The 21,973-nt window shown below is 38.7% G+C and overlaps 2 protein-coding genes across 2 annotated transcripts in view; both read right to left on the reverse strand.

The window, feature by feature from the left end:
* Positions 1 to 21,973, reverse strand: part of LOC129454156 (uncharacterized) — a 51,049-nt gene that overhangs the window by 22,597 nt on the left and 6,479 nt on the right. The gene's annotated exons all lie outside the window — the stretch shown is intronic.
* LOC141363091 (uncharacterized) overlaps positions 18,675 to 21,973 on the reverse strand; it is a 218,808-nt gene continuing 215,509 nt past the window's right edge. The window contains exon 4 of the mRNA XM_073865630.1: positions 18,675 to 19,291. The gene's annotated coding sequence lies outside the window, so the exon portion shown is untranslated. The remainder of the gene's footprint in view (positions 19,292 to 21,973) is intronic.

The raw sequence follows: 21,973 nt of genomic DNA on the forward strand, positions 1-21,973 counted from the left end.
GTCTTTACTGTTACTGAGTTTTGGAGATCCTGTGCCTGTGTTCATGCAATAATAAAACCCTAACTCATCTACAGTAATATTATATATAACCAGACCATGTTTAGATTCTACTGAATATTTATTTTTAAAATGGTGAGTTTGAGAATGAGCGAAATATCTCTGTATGAGAATCTGAATGTTTCAGTAAAATCCAATAAACTTCATTTGAGTCCAGATCACAGTTTATAGTCACATTTTGTCCCAAATCTGTAAGTTGATGTAAAGACACTGCAGCGTTACACATCATTAACACATCTATAACAGAAAAACACAGAAAAACTAAATCAAATACCTTTAGATTACAAAAACATTAAAATTCATAACCTGTAATAAACTCACAAAGCTGCAGCTGAATAATCCTCATGTTGATGTTTGGCTCAAACAGATTGAATATGAAAACCGCTTCTTTCACACAACATTTAAGATGAACCGCTGCAGACGTCTGAAAGACTCAAAGACTGTCCGTGTAACGTAAAGGAAGTCAGTTTTTTTCTGACCAAATTATAAGCTCACATTCAACACTGCCTACATATACAGCATTTGTATAATCAATTTAATCATGTCAAGCAAGACATGCAAAACAAATCCATGTAACTTTTGATCTTGCTAATATTTTAAGTACACAGCTACTAATATTGTCACTATTTATCTAAAAAAAAAAAAAATTGTGCAGGTTTGAGATCCCCTAGATGTTCAGTAATCTTTCAACAGATCACTGTCTGATTATATATCTCAGCATTTAAAACATCTTGACCATTTGCATGGATTCATGATCACCATAAAAGGCATGCAACTGCTCAAAGCATTTTAAAAATGAAATTTCAAGACATGTCATTTGGGCAGTTTTTGTATCATAAGCAACCTATCAGTTTAAAGCAGCGCTACTGCAATTTTGTTACTCTTCTCTAGTTTGTATTTGTGTGAATGAGTTTTAAAAGTCTCACTTATATCAACAGGCACAGGAAGCACCTTAAAGTCATAGATTAGAAACTGTGTGTCACGTACTTCTGCGGTGTGCATATAAGTCAAGCCCAGGTTTTTTTATGTTCTTTTTATATAGTGGACTATTTAAAGGCCATTTTGTAGCAGTGTTTGAAATCAAAGTGGAAAATTTTGAGTGCACTAATTTAAACCTGTGATGAACCACAATAACAAATGTGCATCTGATGTACACCCACAGCTAGCCACTACCCATCCACTGTGAGGTTCACCGCAAATGAATTCCTGAAGCTTAACTTAAGATTATATTGTGCCTGTTCGCTACACTTAATGTCCTAATTTACCCACTTGTTTTTATTTACTTCTTCAAGTTTACTTTATTAGTCAAATAAAGTAGGGCTGTGTCTGAAGTAGCCCCACCCTTATTGTACACTTATTAAAGGGACAGATATTTTTTGTGGCATCCAAAGCTATAGTGGACATTATCGAGTAAAGGTTGCAGCGAATGAATGAACACATCTTGGACATGACGGCCAGAACCCTTACTCATTGTCAGTGGCGGCTGGTCAATAGGGCGGCGCCCCCTTAAAGTTAGCCAGAGAGAAAATGGTACTTTAACATGTTAACAAAAAGTTAAATATATAGTGCAAGTTAATAGAGAATAAAATCATTTAGTCATAATATTTCAATGTTAGTCATGTCATCATTTATTTAAAAAATAAAAACATTGTTTTTCGTTCATTATGTGTGAGTGTGTATGTATCAGTAACCTGTTTAAAAGCATGTGATTTAAGGCTGAGCACTAATTGGCTCGTTTCAAATTGTCCTTGGGGCACTGCAGTCTTCGCCCCAAACCCACTTTTTTTTGTAAGCTAATCAATATTGTTTTTTATGTTTTTGACCTCATGTGATTGGACCGTTCTCAGTGAGTCTCCAAACCTCTCAGATTGTCATTTAACTGATAGTTACAGCAAAATATTTTTAGATGAAAGAAAATATGCAAAATCCTTACAAAATCACACTTTTACAAGGTGTTCAGTTGAAGAATAAAAGGATTAAAGGAGCTTGGACCAAATCGACCCAACTTGTAGATTCAGCAGTAGTCAAATAATTGCAGTCGATACACTTAAAGCTCACGTAACACACGCTGTTTCTGCATTTCTGATGTTAATCTGGAGTACCTATAGAGTAGTATGACATCCTTTATATCTCTGAAGAGTCTTTAGTTTAATCAGATTTATAAAAGAAAGATTAGCTTTACCGAATCTTTCCGATAACGTACGAAAAAATGAAGAAGGAGGAGTTATAACATGGGAGGAGCGAGTACGAGTCATGCAACACTATACAACACTGTTTTAACTTTTGATTCACTACATGTTCGTGTCATTTATATAATATACACGCGCCTATTTCCAACATAAGACAGAAGTCCTACTTACCACGTGTAACTCGTCATGACCCGGTTCTGAAAATCCACAGCATCAAACACACACGCAAAACTCCGCTGCTAATCCGGATAATAAACTATATCCATTGTTTCCATAAGGCTGGATGTCTTCTCCTTACATCCAAAAACACACTTCTTGTTGTGCCATTGTTGACTTTTGAAATTAAACAAAGCTGAGTGGCGTGATAAGCTGTTAGCAAGCTCTAGCGTCTCCCGCTGACTGACGGCTGGGCGGGGTTTTCCGGGGGAAGTTTTCCGGCGGAAGCCCATATAAAGAAGTGATACGTATCGAAAACCCCTGAAACGTCAGTTAGAACCGTAATCGAAAAGAAACTAGCCGAAACTTGTACGAACCCTGGCGAAGTGCATTCGGCACAGAAATACTATGAAACACGCCCAACTGCTGTTTTGACTTTTTGCCTACGTTTAGCATGAGGAAACAACTCTATAACTGTGTTAATAACTCAGAATGCTTGAAATACCATTAACCCCCCCCCCCCCCCCCCTTTAATGCTTTCCCAGCACATGTTATAGAAAATGGAGTTGACTAGCTGGATGTGATGTAAGTTATGTCTTTTCTTTTTTTATTGTTATGTCTTTTGATCTGTCAGCAGGACTCAGGGGACTCCTGAATGCTCTTGTGGAGGCCCAGCGACCTTTGACCCACCTCAATCTGCAATCATAGATCGCTATAAACAGCTTTACATTTCCTCAGTGTATAAAATGCGTTTTTGTTATGTCTATTTATATACTGCCAGCGGTTTAATGGTTGCACATGTGGGCTTATAACAGAAACCCTGCAGGTTAAAACCCCAAAAGGGCTATTCATGACATTTCACCACTGTGTCCTCTCTTGTTTAAGACACTTAAAGGAATATTCCATTTTCTTAAAAGAAAAATCCAGATAATTTACTCACCACCATGTCTTCCAAAATATTGATGTCTTTCTTTGTTCAGTCGAGAAGAAATTATGTTTTTTGAAGAAAACATTGCAGAATTTTTCTCATTTTAATGGACTTTAATAGAACCCAACATTTAATACTTAATTCAACACTTAACAGTTTTTTTCAACGGAGTTTCAAAGGACTATAAACAATCCCAAACGAGGCATAAGGGTCTTATCTAGCGAAACGATTGTCATTTTTGACAAGAAAAATAACAAATATACACTTTTAAAGCACAACTTTTCGTCTAGATCCGGTCGTGATGCGCCAGCTGACCCCACTACGTCACCGCAATACGTCATGACGTCAAGAGGTCACAGTGGACGAACGCGAATCTCCGCCCCAGTGTTTACATGTGTTGAGAAAGAGGACCGTTCCTACGTTGTTGTATGTAAACTGATACTAATTAATGTCTTTGTGGCAGTTTATTGTTTAAAATGGTCCGCAAATGTGCGTTTTAGATATGTAACACGTGACCTCCCTACGTCATTACGCATTTACGTTAGATCGCGCTGGACTGGACCTTGACGAAAAGTTGTGGTTTAAAAGAATATATTTTTTTTTTTTCTTGTCAAAAATGACAATCGTTTCGCTAGATAAGACCCTTATGCCTTGTTTGGGATCGTTTATAGTCCTTTGAAACTCCGTTGAAAAAAACTGTTAAGTGTTGAGTTAAGTATTAAATGTTGGGTTCTATTAAAGTCCATTAAAATTAGAAAAATTCTGCAATGTTTTCTTCAAAAAACATAATTTCTTCTCGACTGAACAAAGAAAGACATCAACATTTTGGATGACATGGTGGTGAGTAAATTATCTGGATTTTTATTTTAAGAAAATGGACTAATCCTTTAAAGAATCAATATATAACATTTTTGCTTTAAAATGTACAAAAACAATACAGTATATCCAAAACTATTTGAATCCAGAGAATTTATTGTGTTGTCTCTAAACTAACACTAATGTGTTGTTTTTAACACATCTGATCTAAGAGTGCAAACTGTGGGTTAAAAAACTTTATTTTATTATATTATCCATGGACATGATTTATGAGTATGGTCAGATTGATTTCTATCAACAGTGAAGGTAAAGACCTCAACTCTTATCATTTCACACTCTTTCACAGCGTTATTTAAACTGTGGCTGTTGTTGTTGTTTAGTGGCCTTTAGTGGTGAATGTAGCATATTGTCCCTTTAAGCTCAATGATTACTCACTGACTGTGTACTGTAATAATATGAATTTTATATACAGTAACTACAAGTTCCTCTGTTTCTTTTATCACAGGCTGTCAGGTGTTTGGTCCCTGGGGTAAACTGAATATCATTTTTCCAAAGCTGTAGCTTAATTTGAAAAAAAAGTACTATATATACATATGGGGGGGCTATGCCTCCTGCACAAATGGGGAATACAGTGTCAGTGCCAGTGTCTTTTAGCAATCACACTGGTATCTTTAAATTTAGATTTTAATCATTAAAATTGTTTCAATTTGTTTTAAAAATCAACTTGTTTACTTTCATGCATCTGTATATATAAATATATATATATACATATGTACATTTTCTTAAATGCATACATGCATCTGTGTGTATTTATATATAAAAATAATTGCACACAGTGCACACACTTGCAAAAACCATGCAAAAAAAGACTTTTATTTTGTATACAATTAATCACGATCAGAAAATGACTAAATCTGTGCTGAAATATCAACTCTGTTTGTGAGTTAATACTTCAAATAAACCATGAGACAGACACAGAGATGAAGGAGAAAAACAGAAGGGATGAGATGAAGTTTTGATGAATAAAATTAAAAATCATTTATTAAATAATCTCAGTTGTGCTTCAATGCTCAGTCTTCCTCTGACTAGAGACAGATTCATTATTATATCATGTAAAATATTGTCTCATGACATTAGGAAAAACTTTGAGATGGAGATCATTGGAGGCTCATATTAAAAGCGCCAACATAAGATTAAACAACATTAAGAAAAGTAATGAAGAACAGAATTAAATGAATATAATACAAACTATATATGTATAAAAAAATCACAAAGATATAATGTTTCATTAAAATAAAACAATTTAAAGTGATAAATTATTTTTTTCTATTACACACTGGACTCAAATATTGACACCTCAATTTATAATGATAACAGCTCTGAGTCTTGTATTTTAATGTCTGATGAAGTTGAATAATTCATGGAAAGTGATTATAGCTTATTCCTCTATACAGAATTTTTCCAGACCCATTTTTTTGTTGATTTTGATGTTTGTTTTGACCCATTATAAGATTTCTAGCAGAGCATGCAAGTCAGGTTTTTACTTTTTTATCTGATGGTATTATAATCAATGAAGCCATGTATCTGAATATATAATAAAAAGAAGAAAACTGAATGATAAAATAAATGAATGAATATATAATAAAAATTAGTAAGAGTTAGTATATATAATTGAATTAATAAATTGAATAATGTGAAAAATAATAAAAATAAAACACATTTTTCTACTCTGATCTATCAATCATCTCATTGTTTTATAGATCTATTACAATGATTTTGTAAGATTTAGACTTTGTTACAGTTTAACCTACACTGACACAAGACTGTTATGAGAAATTAAATTGTTTAATGAATAATTCATGTATTAAAGCTAGGTCTGTCAAACGATAATTTTTTTAATGTATAATTAATTACATGCTGATTAATTAATCTAATTAATCACACATAAATATTGATATGTACATGGAGACTGTAATTTAAAGTATACAGAAATTAAATTAATTAATCAAAATGTAAAATAATCCTGCATACACTGTAAAAAATTATGTGATTTGAGGTTATATAAACATGTTTTTAAAGCATATGAAATGATCAACTTTTGTGACTATGCTGACATGATTGGGTGCGTTAAAACACTTTATTTTCCCCCATAATAATAAATCTTATTAAAGGCGTGTTGCATGATTTTTGAAAAACACTTTAGAAAAGGGACACACTTGTAGCCAATCAGCAGTAAGCGGCGTGTCTACTAACCAACATCATTGCCTGGGTTGCGTAGTTGTGGGCGGGTCTATCAAAAGAAGGTCCAGATTTTATTGGTGTAGGAGCGTGTTTGTTTAGGTGATTTCAAATGTCAACATTGACTTTCAGGGATCATGCACCCCACCTTTAACGCATTAAATTACCAGCCTTAATTTAAGCATTCAATTATTCAATTATTATTAATATGTCACTCTATATAACATCAATGATGTCACTGCTGAGAGACTGTTGCTAGATGATGATGTCATAAAGAGAGTTGTGACATCACTCCAGCAGTTCTAATGGACAGACAGCTGATCTACACACAGACATGCACACCACTGGAGTCTGACAATGACAAATTACTAAAGGCCAATTCACACTGATCCAACAAACACCAACAAATGTGTTTGTTGGGTCAGTGTGAAACCTGTGTTGGCAGTTGTTGGATCAGTAAATGAGACTTTATAATGTTGGAGTTTGTTGTTGGATCAGTCTAAACTGGCCTACAGAAAGAGATAATGTTATAAAATCTGACCATTAGTGTATTTAACATACAGATATACAGATTTTCTCACCTCTATTTCTTTGTCATCAGTTTTGTTTTTAGAGTTCAATTTATTCATTCTGATGAAAAACCTGTAGGGTCAAAATTCACACTCTTACAATCTGAATTCATATCAGAATATTCACTGTATGTTAAGCAGTTTTGAGTTTTACTTGATATTTTTACTTACCAGATCCATACAGCTCCTATAATGAGAAACTGAGACAGAAACACCAACAGAGGAACAAACACTGAACTGTACACTACTGCTTCAGTGGCTTTGTCCATTTCTTCATTGTTTCTGTCAATTGTTTCATTGGTTTTGTCCATTGATTCTCAAGAATGACAAACCCAAGAAAATTCAGAACATAAATTTACTCTTTACCTTAAATGACAAAGACTCATGATGTTAAAATCAATACAGTAAATCTATCAGATAGATCACCTGAATGCAGGTATGAGAGTGTAATGGTTTGTTATGTGTTCTGGTTGTGTTTTGTGTTTTGGACTTTTATTTTGACATCCTGTTCTGTTCCGGCTTTTATTTTGATATTCATCATGCCATGTTTCACTTCACACTTCCTGTCTGTTTGTATAAAGCCACTTCCTGTACACCAGTTCCCTGCTGAATATTACTTAGTAAGCCAGCCTGTTACCTGTGATTCTGTTACCTGTTAACCTGTTTATCTGTATCTGTTCCTGTTTTGACCCGTGCCTGTTTCTGGATTTTGTGATCGTACTCTGCCTGCCCTGACACTTTGCCTGTTTTTTGGATACGATTGTGGATTGCCCTACTGGATTTGTTTGCTGGCCCTTTTGGGATTTACTATAATAAAACCTTTAGCACATGGATTCACTTCTCATTCGCTTTCCTTAAAGCAACCCCGTTACAGAATAATCAGCCATAACCGGAATCCAGCGAAGGTCTGTAATTGTCACGAGTGACTATCGGGGCGGAACCAAGATTATGGAGAAAAGTTCCGCCCGGAGTGATTTACCCAAACACCGGCACTTCCGGGTAACCCCGGGCAACGGAATCAGCGGAAACCAGCGACAGGTGTGCATGCTGAGGTGACGAACGCTGACTGGACAGTTCAAGGGAAGCAGGAAGTATATGTCACACGGTGACGATTTCATGGGCGGAACTAAAAGTGAGGAAGATCAGTTCCGCCCGGAGGTGGTTTCCGCCCGGACGAATAAGGACAAACACTGGAACTTCCAGTAAACGCCGGGAGGCAAATTAAGCCGTATTGGACACAGGTGCGAGTGATAAACGCGGCGATTGGGGATTGGATAATGAGGAGAGGCGGAGAAGCATAAGGAGAGCTTCAGAGATTCAAACGGGGTGCTTACAAACCGATTCGGTGCGAAGAAGCGGAGGTCTGGGTGAAGTCACATTGGATAGCGGTGGAGGTTGCCATTTTGCTGGGTGAAGCAAGAGACAGAGACAGGGAACACTGGGCTGAGTATACTTGACTTGCATTGATGGTTTTGAATAAAATAGCATATGTGCATCATCGATGTGTTGTGTAAACAGTTTGGAAGGCAACTCACCGGAGGTATCATTAAAGGCCATCTCCAATGGATAAACACGTCAGGGGTGAAGAGAACTTGGCTCACTAGAAGGAGGAAGAAATAAGGAGAGAGCATTATCATCAACTGTGAGTACATTGGATAATATACAACATCATTGTGGAAAGTGTACTGGTACAGCGTGTGTTGTGAGCCTCCGGTGAACAGGTCAGCGGCCCCATCACGGAGCAGAGTGTTGGGTGAGCCGGGAAGCATTCATACAGGGAGGCGTAATCAGCCGCGACAGCAACGTTTGACACCTGGTTCTACACCTACTACAACACCCGACGAGTCCCCAGACAAGTCTCAGAAGACTGTGGCTTCGACCTTATTTTCACATAGAGTGTGTGGAGTGCCGTGGGTGAGTCCTTGTCTTTGCTGTGCATGTGTACACTTGAAATCTGCAGTGGGATGCTGTGTTTGTGTTGTCTGTAGTCACACTAGACTGGATGAGTCGTGGGAAACAAGAGCCGTCGAGGCTGGTGAAGTGCCCTTCCAATATACGCTGTTTCGCGGCTCCCGTATGAAGACCCAGATGTAAACGTCCTGCATAGATCCCTTTTTGGATTTTCCTGGTCTCGTGTAGACGGTGGTGAACTGGACAGATAAAACCAGACTGTTGTGAGTAGTGATCAAAAGTGTCATTGTATGCAACAAGAAAGTTGTACTGCTATAAAGAGCTGTGTGGGTTAACCTTACCCGTTGCTGAGCCTCTTCAAAGGTGCGTCCCTGTCCCAATCTCTGGAACTGTAAGAGGAAGAGAGGAGAGGGAAGCGTTCGGCTCGGCGTGACGGTGTGTAGGTTCTTTACTTCCTGTGTTGTACCACAGTCACCGTAAGTCCACCGCCTGTGAAGAGTAGTCGATGGGAAACGGCTGTCGATAGAGAAATTGTAGGATCACTGTAAAAAGTCCCAGTAATCCGCAACCTAGCCACCAGAGTGACCATAGAGCCCCAGTTACCTGTGAGATACTTGCCTTTGTGCACTGCCACGAGCCCCCAGAGTGACCATAGAGCCTCAGCTACCTGTGCAATACCTACCTTTGTCCATTGTCTCGAGTTCCAAAAGTGTGCTTAAAGCCCTAGTCACCTGTACAGTGTTGATTTGCCCACAGCTGCGAGCCACCAGGGAGATTGGATCAAGTCACATGACCCGAAGAAAGGTGAAGGCCCAGACACCAGTGAAATACTGACCTGTGTTCTTTCTCCCCTCGTACAGTCGGAACCAGGAAACAGACTTTAAGAAGTGAACCAGTCAGGAACGTGGTAAAATCATTTAAGATACTCACCTTGTACTGTACCTGTCCCCAGGATTACGACGCCACAGGTAGCAGCCCCCTCTCGGAACTACCAGGACAGAAATGCCACTCGAAGGCCCTGGACAGAGACATAGGGAGGAAATGGTCATTAATCAGCCAGTGGTAAAGAGCAGAGAAACAGGTAGCCGTTTCATCGGACATTCATTATATGTTTTATTCTGCCTTCAGGAAGAACAGAAGGGCGCCACGGGTCAACATAATCACAGGAGGAAGACCAAGGGTCACAAGAAGGGACGAAGGAGCTCCGTCCCCCCTCCCCCCTGTGGATAAACTCACCCCTGCCCAAAAGTCTTCGTTGGCCCCGTTCTCCCCCTGGAAGACAGACGAGACCTTTTTAATATTTCCCTATTTCCCCGAACCATTTTAAATAATTTAAATAAAGCTTGTTTTATCCTTACTTATGCTCTGTGTGTTTGGTCATTGGGGTGGCTTTGGGGCCTCCTCGAGGTGGAAACTAGGAAGGGGCGTGACTTACAACATCTGGGTCCGCTCCAACCTGTGACATATAAATAGAGCATGTGAAACACAGGACATCGCTCATTGTTGTTCCCTTTTTTCTGGTGGATGTTGGAGCGGATGTTGTGGCAAAGTGGTGGGTTGATGTGGCGAAGCCAAGGATACGGACTCGAAGAGAAGATCTGTGGAGTAAAAAGAACAGAAGAACCGAGTCATTGAAACAGGTTTGGAGGACGACGAATTATATTTAAGAAGTGTATTCTTACCTATGTGTGTACATGTGCATTCAAGGCTACAGCGAAGTACAATTCTGAGCGGAGGTTTCCTGGAGTTAAGCGGCTTGGGGAACCGCGAGAAGAGGACGAACGAGCACAGAGGAAGAGAGATACATGGTGTCAGACCGTGAGTAAACAGTAGATATTTACATTCACTGAGGCATTGAAGTAACGGACAGTAAGCTGTTTTGTGTGGAGTGTGTTGCTGTGTAGTGGCCCCACCGTGTAGTACGAAGCCGGTGGGTGAGCCAGAGGAGTGTAAGACACGCAGACCATTGTGTGGGGAACCGTGACACCCAGACCACCGCCCGTGGCAGCGATTGCAACGTCTCCCCCCAGTGAAGTTCTTGACTCTGAGTGGAGGTATGGGCCTTATCTGTCACTAAGAAGTGTGGATTGCCGTGGGTGAGTGTGAATTATTGACGTGTGTGCACCTGAAGTATTTGCAGTGCTGTGCCGTGTCTTCTGTCGCCCGTACCGCCCCTAGGTCAAGCCAGTCGCTGTGAGGTGTGTCGTGGACTTACCTTTCTACCCCCTGCCTGTGTGTCCAAGCAACGAAGGGGATTGTGAGTACAGTATTGACGTGCTGTGGGAGAGATCACAGTGAAGATAAAGGAAGTAGAGAAAATGTGAAATCGCAAACTAACTGTTGTGTGCAAACCCTGTGTTGGAGAGGACGCCTAGCCATCTGTCCCACCAATCTAGGTGTCGATCTAACCCTGGAGAGGAAAAGGAGCTGACGGGTCTGTTATGGGCATCATCTCGCAGTCCCATCTACATCCTCTCCGCCGTATCCAAGTTGTCTGTTGATACAAAGCAGCGCGCCCAGTGAACCGCAGAGCCACCCTAGAACCGAGCTAAAGCTAAACGTACCCAAGTTGTCTGTTGATTCAGAGCAGCACGCCCAGTGAACTGCAGAGCCACCAGTCTGACATTTAGTTATAGTTAAATATAGTTAAAAGTTTGACATTTAACTATAACTGCTACAATATTAATGATCAGCTGAGTGCTGCACAATGAGACCTAAAGTAGCTCAGTGATGATGTCATAGCTGTGAATAAACGAATCAGCATCAAGGACTGAAACTATCTGTTATATAATTTCATCAGATGTATGATGAGATGTTGTGTTACCTCTTACAGTACAGGAATACTCTTGTAGCTCCTCACTGTTGATTGAGTCCAGGTACAGCTTGTTTAATAATGTCAATCCATCTGTTACCTGTTGTCCATTCTTATACCAGATGTAAGTATGTTTGCTATCCAGAGTGCATCTGGTTGAACAGCTTAATATCACTTTTTCTCCATCTATCAACGGGTTTGGACTACTTCTCACTCGTGTATCTGAGATTTAATATAACAAAGTTCACGTCAACTACTTTTTTTAGTTATGCCTGAAATGTTTGATTCAGCTCAATTCAGTATGATGTGAACAATGGCAAAGTCATGCAGTCAAACACACACATACAGATAAAACACACACATAAAGATAAAATATATAATGTGAACGCAGCTTAGATTGCTTTAAATAAAAGCATCTGTCAAACACACGAGTGCAACATAAATATACAGTCAACATTTGAAGTGGATCAAAACCTTTTTGTCTAAAACCAACTTTGATTAACTTTTTTGATCAACGTCAAATGTTGATTAGTGTATTTGTTTTAAATCTGAAGACTTCTGTGATGAGTGTCCTCAACATCAACATAAAGTCTTGATCAACTTTTCAAATTTGTCATAAATCGCACACTTAGAGAGAACGTGTAACAACTCATAAAACCAGTTTATACCAGCTTCAGTTTTAATACTGGATTAGACTGGTAAGTGCTGGTTTGCTGCTGGTCTGACTGCTTGACCAACATATTTACACTATTTACCAGCATCCGATCAACCATTCTTGCAAGCTGGTAAACTGCATAGTCCAACTAATGAAGCCATTCAGATACAGCAGGATCATATATGCAGTACAAAACACATTATATTATTTTCACAATGGACAACTTTAATGTAACATGTAACATTCACAACATAAACATCATACAGTGTTCAGACGAGATGACATTTCAGATGATTAACTCAAATGATTGATAGCATTGGCATCTTAATATTTAAAATGTAATCTACTTATCGTTTAACAAAAGTTTTAAAAAATTGTAAGGACCCTAAATCTGTAGCATAAATATATTCACAAATCTGATCAGTGAAAGCAGCTTTACAGAGAGTTTATTATGAGCAGTTACCTGTAACAGTAAGAGTGACTCCAGGAGAACCAGAAACTTTATCTGATGTGTTAGTGATGATGAAGAATCGATATTCCCCAGTGTCATTCCTGTTGACGTCTTTGATTCTCAGTGTGTTTCCCACAAACTCCACACGACCAGAAAACTGATGAACCTCATGTAGATCTCTGAGTTCCCTACGATAACGGTAATACCAGAATGTTTCCTTTACTGTATGTCCAGTGGGATGTGAGTATGAAGAGTGAATATTTACTGTTGATCCCACTAAAGCACAAACTCTTCTAGAGGTGTAAGTCACACCCCAACAGCTACTGTTAGAAAGACCTGAAAGAGTCACAAAATACTGCTGTAACATTCACAATCAATTACAAACACACTCATACTGTATATGAATCAACAAGAAAACTGCAAAGTTTGTTCTTCCATTTTAATTTAAATATTTTGTAAATGTCAGACTCACACACAGATGAAGAGGGTGATGAAACAGACTCAATGCAGGAATAACTGTCAGTGTTTCCACTGGATGACACAAATATGCTTTGGTTTCTTGGTAAATATTGTCCATTCTTGTGCCAGTGGTAAAAAAATGCAGATGTTTTTGGGCAGGAGGAAACACAGCTCAGTTTTACTTGTCCATCTGTAGATTCAGGATTCATCTTCACCTGTAAACCTAAATAATGAAAACCTTACATTAGATGAGAAATGAAAAGAGTTTAACTGGACTGATGAGAATGTAAATGTACCTGAAACTGTTAGATTGACTGTGACTGAGCTGAGATGTTTAACTCCATCCTTCATAATGATCATGAGCTGATATTCTCCACTGTCTCTCTCTTTCACATCATGTATTATGAGCTCTGAGTAATCTTCAGTGATCTCTTGTTTCACTCGTCCTGAGTAATCTGAATCTAAAGTCAAATCTTCAGGTTCATCTTTGTTTCTCCAGTTTGTTCTCCGTTTCTGACTAAACCAGAATCCAGTTGTGATGTTGATGTTTGAGTAATCGCACCTCACTGTCATCCATCTCCCCCTCAGAGCACAAATATTCAGTTTATTACAGGTTACATTAAAATTATTCAATGTTAGGGACCCTGAAAATAAATATAAAATATTATTGACATTCGTAACACAGTATAATGTAAATTTAATGTAAAATCCTGCACTAGAGATCAATGATGTAAATTAATTTGAATAAACCTGAGTTTATTTATGAGTTTTTCTTTTTAATCTAACCTACTTGATCTCAAGTTAGCTGATGTATTAATAATATTAACAAATTCAACTTTATTGTAAAATGTTACTAACTATCTATCAACTTATCGGTGCCAATGTTTGATCTCAAGATGCACACCAGTATTTTTGTGTGTAAGGTATGTTTGTAAAAGTTACTTAAATGTCTTAATATAACTAAAGCCTAGTCCTGGATTAATCTAAACCCTGTCTGGGAAACTGACCCAACAGCGTTATCTAAGTCATTACATTACTCTCCAAATTAGTTGCTGATATAAATCACAACCAGTAATCACTGATAGAAGAGAAAATATAGGAATGTATTACTCTGAGAGAGAGAGAGAAAGAGAGAGAGAGAGAGAGAGAGAGAGAGAGAGAGAGACTCAGATGCAGGCTTTGCATGTACAGATATACAGTACAAGGTTTATTGGGTACAAAAGAAAACCCAGTTGGTGCCTAAAACACCTAAAGGCACCAACAAAGACAGATGATAAACAGAATAAGACAACACAAAACTATGACAGGAACTACTTGAATGCTTAACAGTAAACTTGAACGATAACTTACTAGACTAGCAGAGTACACATGTGTAAGAACATCAACCACTTCAATACGATACAAATTTGCATCCGATCAACCTCAATCGTATTGATTTAGGTGTTTACATGAAGGATTTTATTTGTTAGATTTTTTTGGCCAGTTTTGTCTTTATTCAATAGTGAGGTTAGGGGAGGACAGGAAAGTACAGGGAGGAGAGAGGGGTATGAGATCAGCAAATGACCACGAGCTAAGAATCAAACTTGGGTCACCAAAAGTGCGAAAGCACCACATGTTGGAGCGCTGCCCACTACACCATCAGCTCCGACTACATGAAGGCTTTTCAATACGATTACAAATGGATGTATCTAGTGGTGTCTCTCTTTCTTTCTCTGTTCTCTATACTATCAGGTAATATCTCATACACGTTTGAAACAGTTCATTGTATTATTTACCATTTCATGCATTTATAGTTTAACCAATTCAAGTTTTATTTCAGTGTTGTTATCTCTACTTACACTGTCAGAAATATTATGTCCTTATAAGTATTTACATACCTCAGATGTATTAATATGGACCTTTGAGATACTTATATGCACTGTTTAGGTAAAAATAAAGTTTACTTTTGAAAGGGCACTTCCCCGGTGACAGCTGTACATTTTCTTGTTTGAATAATTAAAGTTTGTACTGACTCTTGTCTTATATCACTGTCTTAATGCAGTAAACAACACTGATGCTTTTCCCAAATGTCCAACAACCACAAAACTGTCATCTACTCAAAAGTGTTCATACCTTGAATGTGTAACAGCAGGATCAATGATGAGAGTCTGAAGTTCATGATGTAGTTTTGTAGAAAGTCACATAAGACCCAAAACTCTTTTCTTATTCCTGAGAGAAAACAAAACATCATTGTGACGCTCAATTAATCAGACAGTTACAGTATTACAGTAAAATAAAACACAACTAACATGCTTGTTTTTCGTAACATTTTAAAGATTAAATATATATAAATGTGTATACATACGTGCTCGTGGAGATCTCTGACTTTAACCGGTTTGTAAAGTTGTGTCAATATCTGAAGTTGTGGTAGATCATTTAATGATCTGATTATCGTACTCAAGCGGATGTTAAAGAAAGACTCTCCTTCACTTTTTGAGACTTTTCATAGCATAAGAAGAAGGAAAACATTTCATAACATGCTTGAATTTTACATAATCTGACAACTATTGTTATCTTTATGTGTAGCTGTTATTTGTTGGAGAGTCCTGTAAACAGTGACGTGTTTACCATTTTGGGGGCCCTAAAGAAAGTCCAAGAAACTGGAGCCCCACATGCCCCAACATTGCCTGAAGGGTTTTCATTTGAATTGCACAACAGTAATATTGAGTATATAGAATTAAGTTAGACATATAAAAACAGATTTATTTTATTTTGGACTGCGTAACATAACATTGTATAAGACAAAAAAATCTTGTTCCACCGGCCTCCCTTTGTACAGAAAAATATTTTCAAGCCCCTCTCAGATCATCCTTTGCTTGCAAATTCCTTATAGGATGTATTTAAAACAATGTAATTTATACACTACTGCAACTTCAGTTTGTGATCTTACTAAAAAACTACATAAGAAAAAACGGTAAAGCATTAGATTACAATTCAGACTGATCTAACAAACTGAACTAACAAACACCAGCAATGAAGGTTGTAAGTTGGTTATTGTCTGGATTTGTAATGGGAATCACATAACTCTCATTTTCATATTGCAGAAACAAACTTACTGTGAGATACAACAAGCATATAGACACCACTGCCTGTAAAAGATGTCTCTTATCTTTACTTCATCTTTTATGTCTCCAGCAGAAAATAATCTAATCATTAATCTTCATCTTTTTACTGCTAGTGCTCTTATTCTTGAGCAACAGTCTCAACTCCATTCACAGGACAGATTATGTTTCATATTTTTATAAACCTGTTCCTTTCATTACTAATAAACTGAGACAGAAATAATCTGCACATTTTTATACTTACATTTAACTTTTGGGGAAACTGAATGTAATTGTTTCTCTGAAATTGTAAAACTTGTTAACAAAAATGTTAAATGGAGCTGATAGTAACATATTTAGTAAACTGTGTGTGCTCACTTAGTCTACGAGTTCGTAGGGTTTCACATCTGTCATTTTTACACTTTGAAGTGTGCTCATCAGCGCCCCCTTTGCCCCCTTGATGCTGTCTGCAGCAGGCTTTGCGCACTTTACCAACCCAGAAGCACTTGTGAAAGAGCAGTCAGACCAATCAGACGACAGATACATAACACAAATATATTTTTTTAATTCTGAAGACACAGATTAAAGATTAGGAGAGGAAACACAGCTGCAAAAATCAGTGTCGTGTTCTTGAATCAGCATAAAAACTTGATCGGCTTTGCCACAAACCACCCACTTAAACAGGATGAGACTGTGTGATAGACATCTCTGCCCAGAAAACCAGTTTATACCAGCTTCAGTTTAATACTAGATTAGACTGGTAAGCAAAACACATCATATCAGAGACAACCTCAAAAACAAGTGTAAAATTCACAACATAAACATCACTTCATGACACGGCTTTTTAATTTCCTTTTTCAGTTTTTAAAATGTTATTTAATTATTGTTTAACAAAAGATAAATAAAACACAAATGGTAAAAGCTCTTATGATCAATAGCATCACTTTAGTGTCACAGTGATCCGTGTCATGTTTTGTGTCTGTTCTATATTGTCATCACCTGGACACTTGTTAATTATCACATCATTCATTCCACCTGTGTGTCATTAGTCTTTGTGTATTTATACCAGTGTTTGTGTCACACTCATTGCCGGATGATTGTCATTACAACCCTGTCTGTTTCCTGTGTCACGTTTGGATGTTCCTGTGTTTTGCTACCATGTTACTCCTCGTGTTTTTGTTTCCCCATTTTATTATTAAATGTTATTTATTTGCCGAACTCTGCGTTTGTGTCCTCCCTCCACTCCCGTGTCGTGACAGAATCATCCGGCCATTATTGGACGCAGCGAGTTCACGGAGGGCGGCTCCCCCAGGAGTTTCGTCGAGGGGGAGTAGTGACATCGGGGTTCATTCCCCATCAGCCCCGATGTCTCTTGGGGACCACCGTGAGCGATCGCTCACTCCTGCGGGAGGAGGATCGGCCCAGGCGGTCCCCCAACGGTTGAGTCGTCGTCGACGGTCCCTCGGAGGACCACCATCCTGCTCGCAGGGGGATCCGGAACGGACCACGCCCGATCATTTCCCCGGGGTGGCTACCGAGCGAGGGTCTCCGTTTCCGCGAGGGGATGGGAGAAGATTTCCGGGGGCATCTGATCGTCGACGATTCCCAGGAGGGGGGTAATTCGTCTGCCTCGGTTCTCGGAGCGATCACTCCGGTTCTCCTGGCGCAGTCCGGCCAACCGTCCTGTTGGTCTCATCCCGGCGGCTGCCGGCTTCGCCAGGGTCCCCAAGCCCTCCACCCCTCCCTTGGACTCTCGCTACCAGACTTTGTTTTTGTTTTGTGTTTATGTGAGTGTCTGGTAGCCACTCGTAGAGGGAGGGGTTATGTCACGGTGATCCGTGTCATGTTTTGTGTCTGTTCTATATTGTCATCACCTGGACACTTGTTAATTATCACATCATTCATTCCACCTGTGTGTCATTAGTCTTTGTGTATTTATACCAGTGTTTGTGTCACACTCATTGCCGGATGATTGTCATTACAACCCTGTCTGTTTCCTGTGTCACGTTTGGATGTTCCTGTGTTTTGCTACCATGTTACTCCTCGTGTTTTTGTTTCCCCATTTTATTATTAAATGTTATTTATTTGCCGAACTCTGCGTTTGTGTCCTCCCTCCACTCCCGTGTCGTGACATTTAGTCCTTATAAATGTATAAATACAGCATTATTATGAGCAGTTGAAGTTGTAGTAGATCATTTAATGATATTATCTCATTTTCTCGTACTCAAGCGGATGTTAAAGAAACTCTTTTTTGACACTTTTTATAGCATAAGAAGAAGGAAAGCATTTCATAACATGCTTGAACTTTACATATTTTGACAACTATTACATACTATTATATTAAAAGTGAATTTATAGCTGTTAATTATTGCTGAGTCCTGTAAAAGATGTCTCTTATCTTTACTTCATCTTTTATGTCTCCAGCAGAAAAAAATCTAATCATTAATCTTCATCTTCTTACTGCTAGTGCTCTTATTCTTGAGAAACAGTCTCAACTCGATTCACACGACAGATTATGTTTTATATTTTTATAAACCTGTTCCTTTCATTACTAATAAACTGAGCCAATAATCTGCATATGTTTTATATTTTCTAAATTGGTATTTGGAGAAACTATTAAGAAATGAATGTAATTCATTTAAAACCTTTAAAAAGTATTAAATTGAGCTGATAAAAACTTCCTTTCAGACTTTCCAATGCAACTCATGTGGGTCTAAAAATAAGCAGGGTGTAAATGAGCTTAAAGGCTGGCAGACAATCTGGGACTGTGACAGTTTAATAAAAAAGCTCATTTACATCAGACACACTGATGGGCAACTTCTCTTCTTATTTTCGGCGTGACGCTCGAGTCTTTTCCAAAATACGACTCTGGTGTGCCCTTGTGTGCAAGAGTCCCTAAAGTCTGCACTACATGATGTCATCAAAGTGTCGACTCTGAGGAAGTCCACAAGTGCAGGGTGTGTCATATCTCTGAAAGGCAGGTACAAAAAAGCTTTATTAAAACATTATAGTAGCAAACCTTCAGAAAGCCAAGCCTTGTTTTAATCAGTATCATACAGTTTTATGTATTTAAGCATTTGTTTTGTCCATTGTATCTGAAAAAAGACACAAACTCAGTTATATTCAGGAAAGGCAGAACATTCAGAATTTGACTTTTCTGTGATTCTCAGATTTCAGTCTCACTGCAGCCGTTATCACAGCGCTACTCAGCAAATAACCATCATGACAGCTGTGTGCATATTTTCAAAATAACTCAAAAGTTCTGAGTGATGTGCTATGACGTTCAGTGCCACTGGCAGCGCTAAAACACTTTCACTTTTGGTTGTGTTAGTACATTTAAAGTACAGCTTGCGTTAGAAAATAGTAATTCCACCTTGATTGTGTTTCCTCATCTTCTTTTTTAGGGGTTTCCCCAGTAATGATGATACACAAAACAACGCGGCACACCGACACCTGACTTTGAAACCTGCAGAAGCTGTAATTTTGTAGCATCTCACTTAATATTAATGATCAGCTATGAGTGCTGCAAAGTGAGACTGAAAGTAGCTCAGCGATGACGTCATAGCTGACAACAAAAACCAATCAGCATCAAGGACTGAAACTATCTATTTTATCATTTACACTGTAACAAGTGAAAAGTTGGATTTACTTAAAGTTGCAGTCGGCAAGATCGGTTCTTGTGGCGCTGCTTGAAGTCGAACAAGCCTAATATCACATGAATCCACCTTATATTGAACGCAGCGTGATGGCGGAGAGAACTGTCACGACTGGGATGCAGGAGTGAGGAAGTTAGGACGCAAGTGCAGAGTTCACAATGAAATAAATAACATTTATTAACAGAACGAGAATAAAACAACGGGCAGGTAACACTGGAACATCCAATAGAAGAAACAGGAACAGACATGAAAGTAGTGACAATGACAATGATCCAGCAGTGAGCAAACAGAAGACAGAGGTATATATACACACAGACTAAATGACAAACAGGTGTGATGAGGCAGGTAATTAATCAATGAATGTCCAGGTGATAACAATCGGAACAGAGACAAGACATGACACAGATTAACCGTGACAAGAACATTCACTAACACACTTCTGATTCCTTGGCTTACAACTAGAGCTAGAAGAAGGACCAATGAAAAGAAAACAACCAAGGAAAAGAAGGAAATTAAGATAGACAGCGACCGTGCCGGTAATAAAACTAGGATCAATATCGGACCAGCATTTGAAAGGTGGAGGGATCTATGAGCTTTTAAAGGGTTCAAGCTGGATGCAGAGCTTGTCATATTTCTTCTTGACAGGTAATTGTGCTTTATCAACCATTTATTGTATTTCTGAGTGTTATGTAAGTAATCTAAGTATGCTTAAAAATGCACTGCTGAGGACGAGCTCGATATGAGGTTGCTTGGTGGTAGTGTGGGAGGGGCATAAAAATTGAAAACATTCGAAATCATCTCAATCCTCCAGAGTTGCCGACTGTAGCTTTAAAGAGTAACTTCGGTTGGTAACTAAAACTAGTTTTGTTCAACTTAAAATTTCACTTGAATTTCACAATAAGAAACAACTTCATTTTTTAGGCATTACCAACTGAAGTTATTTTTTAAGTTGATCCAGCGGTTTACTTTTTACAGTGTAAGAGTAAAGTCAGATGTATGATGAGATGTTGTGTTACCTCTTACAGTACAGGAATACTCTTGTAGCTCCTGACTGTTGATTGAGTCCAGGTACAGCTTGTTTAATAATGTCAATCCATCTGTTACCTGTTGTCCATTCTTATACCAGATGTAAGTATGTTTGTTATCCAGAGTGCATTCAGTTGAACAGCTTAATATCACTTTTTCTCCATCTATCACAGGGTCTGGGCTGCTTCTCACATGTGTATCTGAGATTTGATATAACAGAGTTCACATTAACTACTTTTCCAAGTTAATAAAGCATTACCTAAACCTCTAATCACAGTCGTGTTGATATCAGACTCCTACTCGAGCTATAAACTCTCTGTAGTGTAGGCCTGGCAAACTCGACTCCTTTTAAGGATCCGGGTTATTGTGAGTCACTCACTAAAGTGATCCGGGTTGTGTGAGTCACTTGAATCACTTGAGTCAGTATTGCTAAATCGCCAAGGAAACTCAGTACAGACCCACTTGTAACCGTCTGATCCACGCGACTCGAGATTCTCAGAGCCGAAAACATTGCAGACTCGCAGACCAGGGGCGGACTGGCCATCTGTGTGATCTGGAGAATCACAGAGCGGCCGGTACTCAGGACGGCCGGTGGGCCGGCCCACCACCCACCACGCACGCAGTCATTACCTGTCCCCCCCACTAATCTGTTTCACACTCCAGTACTGTAGGTGGCAGTAATGCACCTTTAAGTTGGATGCCAGCTGCACTGGCCGTGGCCGCCAAGTAAGGAGAAGAAGTGGTATGAGGAGGAAGAAAAACCGAGAAAAACCAACAGCAAAGACGTTAGATAGAAGTAGAACATAGAAGCATAGAAACAAACAAACAATATGCATAACGTGGCCGCGGGTAAAAAGCAGAAAGAAAAGGGTGGGGCTGAGAAGGCGAGAGAAAAAAAATTATGCGGAATTTAGAGTGAAGCAGCTAAATGTCACAAAATAACTGAACTATTTAGTTGCAGAACAAAGCG

The sequence above is a fragment of the Misgurnus anguillicaudatus genome, unplaced genomic scaffold (assembly GCF_027580225.2).
Source record: "Misgurnus anguillicaudatus unplaced genomic scaffold, ASM2758022v2 HiC_scaffold_32, whole genome shotgun sequence".
In the NCBI taxonomy this organism is placed as follows: domain Eukaryota; kingdom Metazoa; phylum Chordata; class Actinopteri; order Cypriniformes; family Cobitidae; genus Misgurnus; species Misgurnus anguillicaudatus.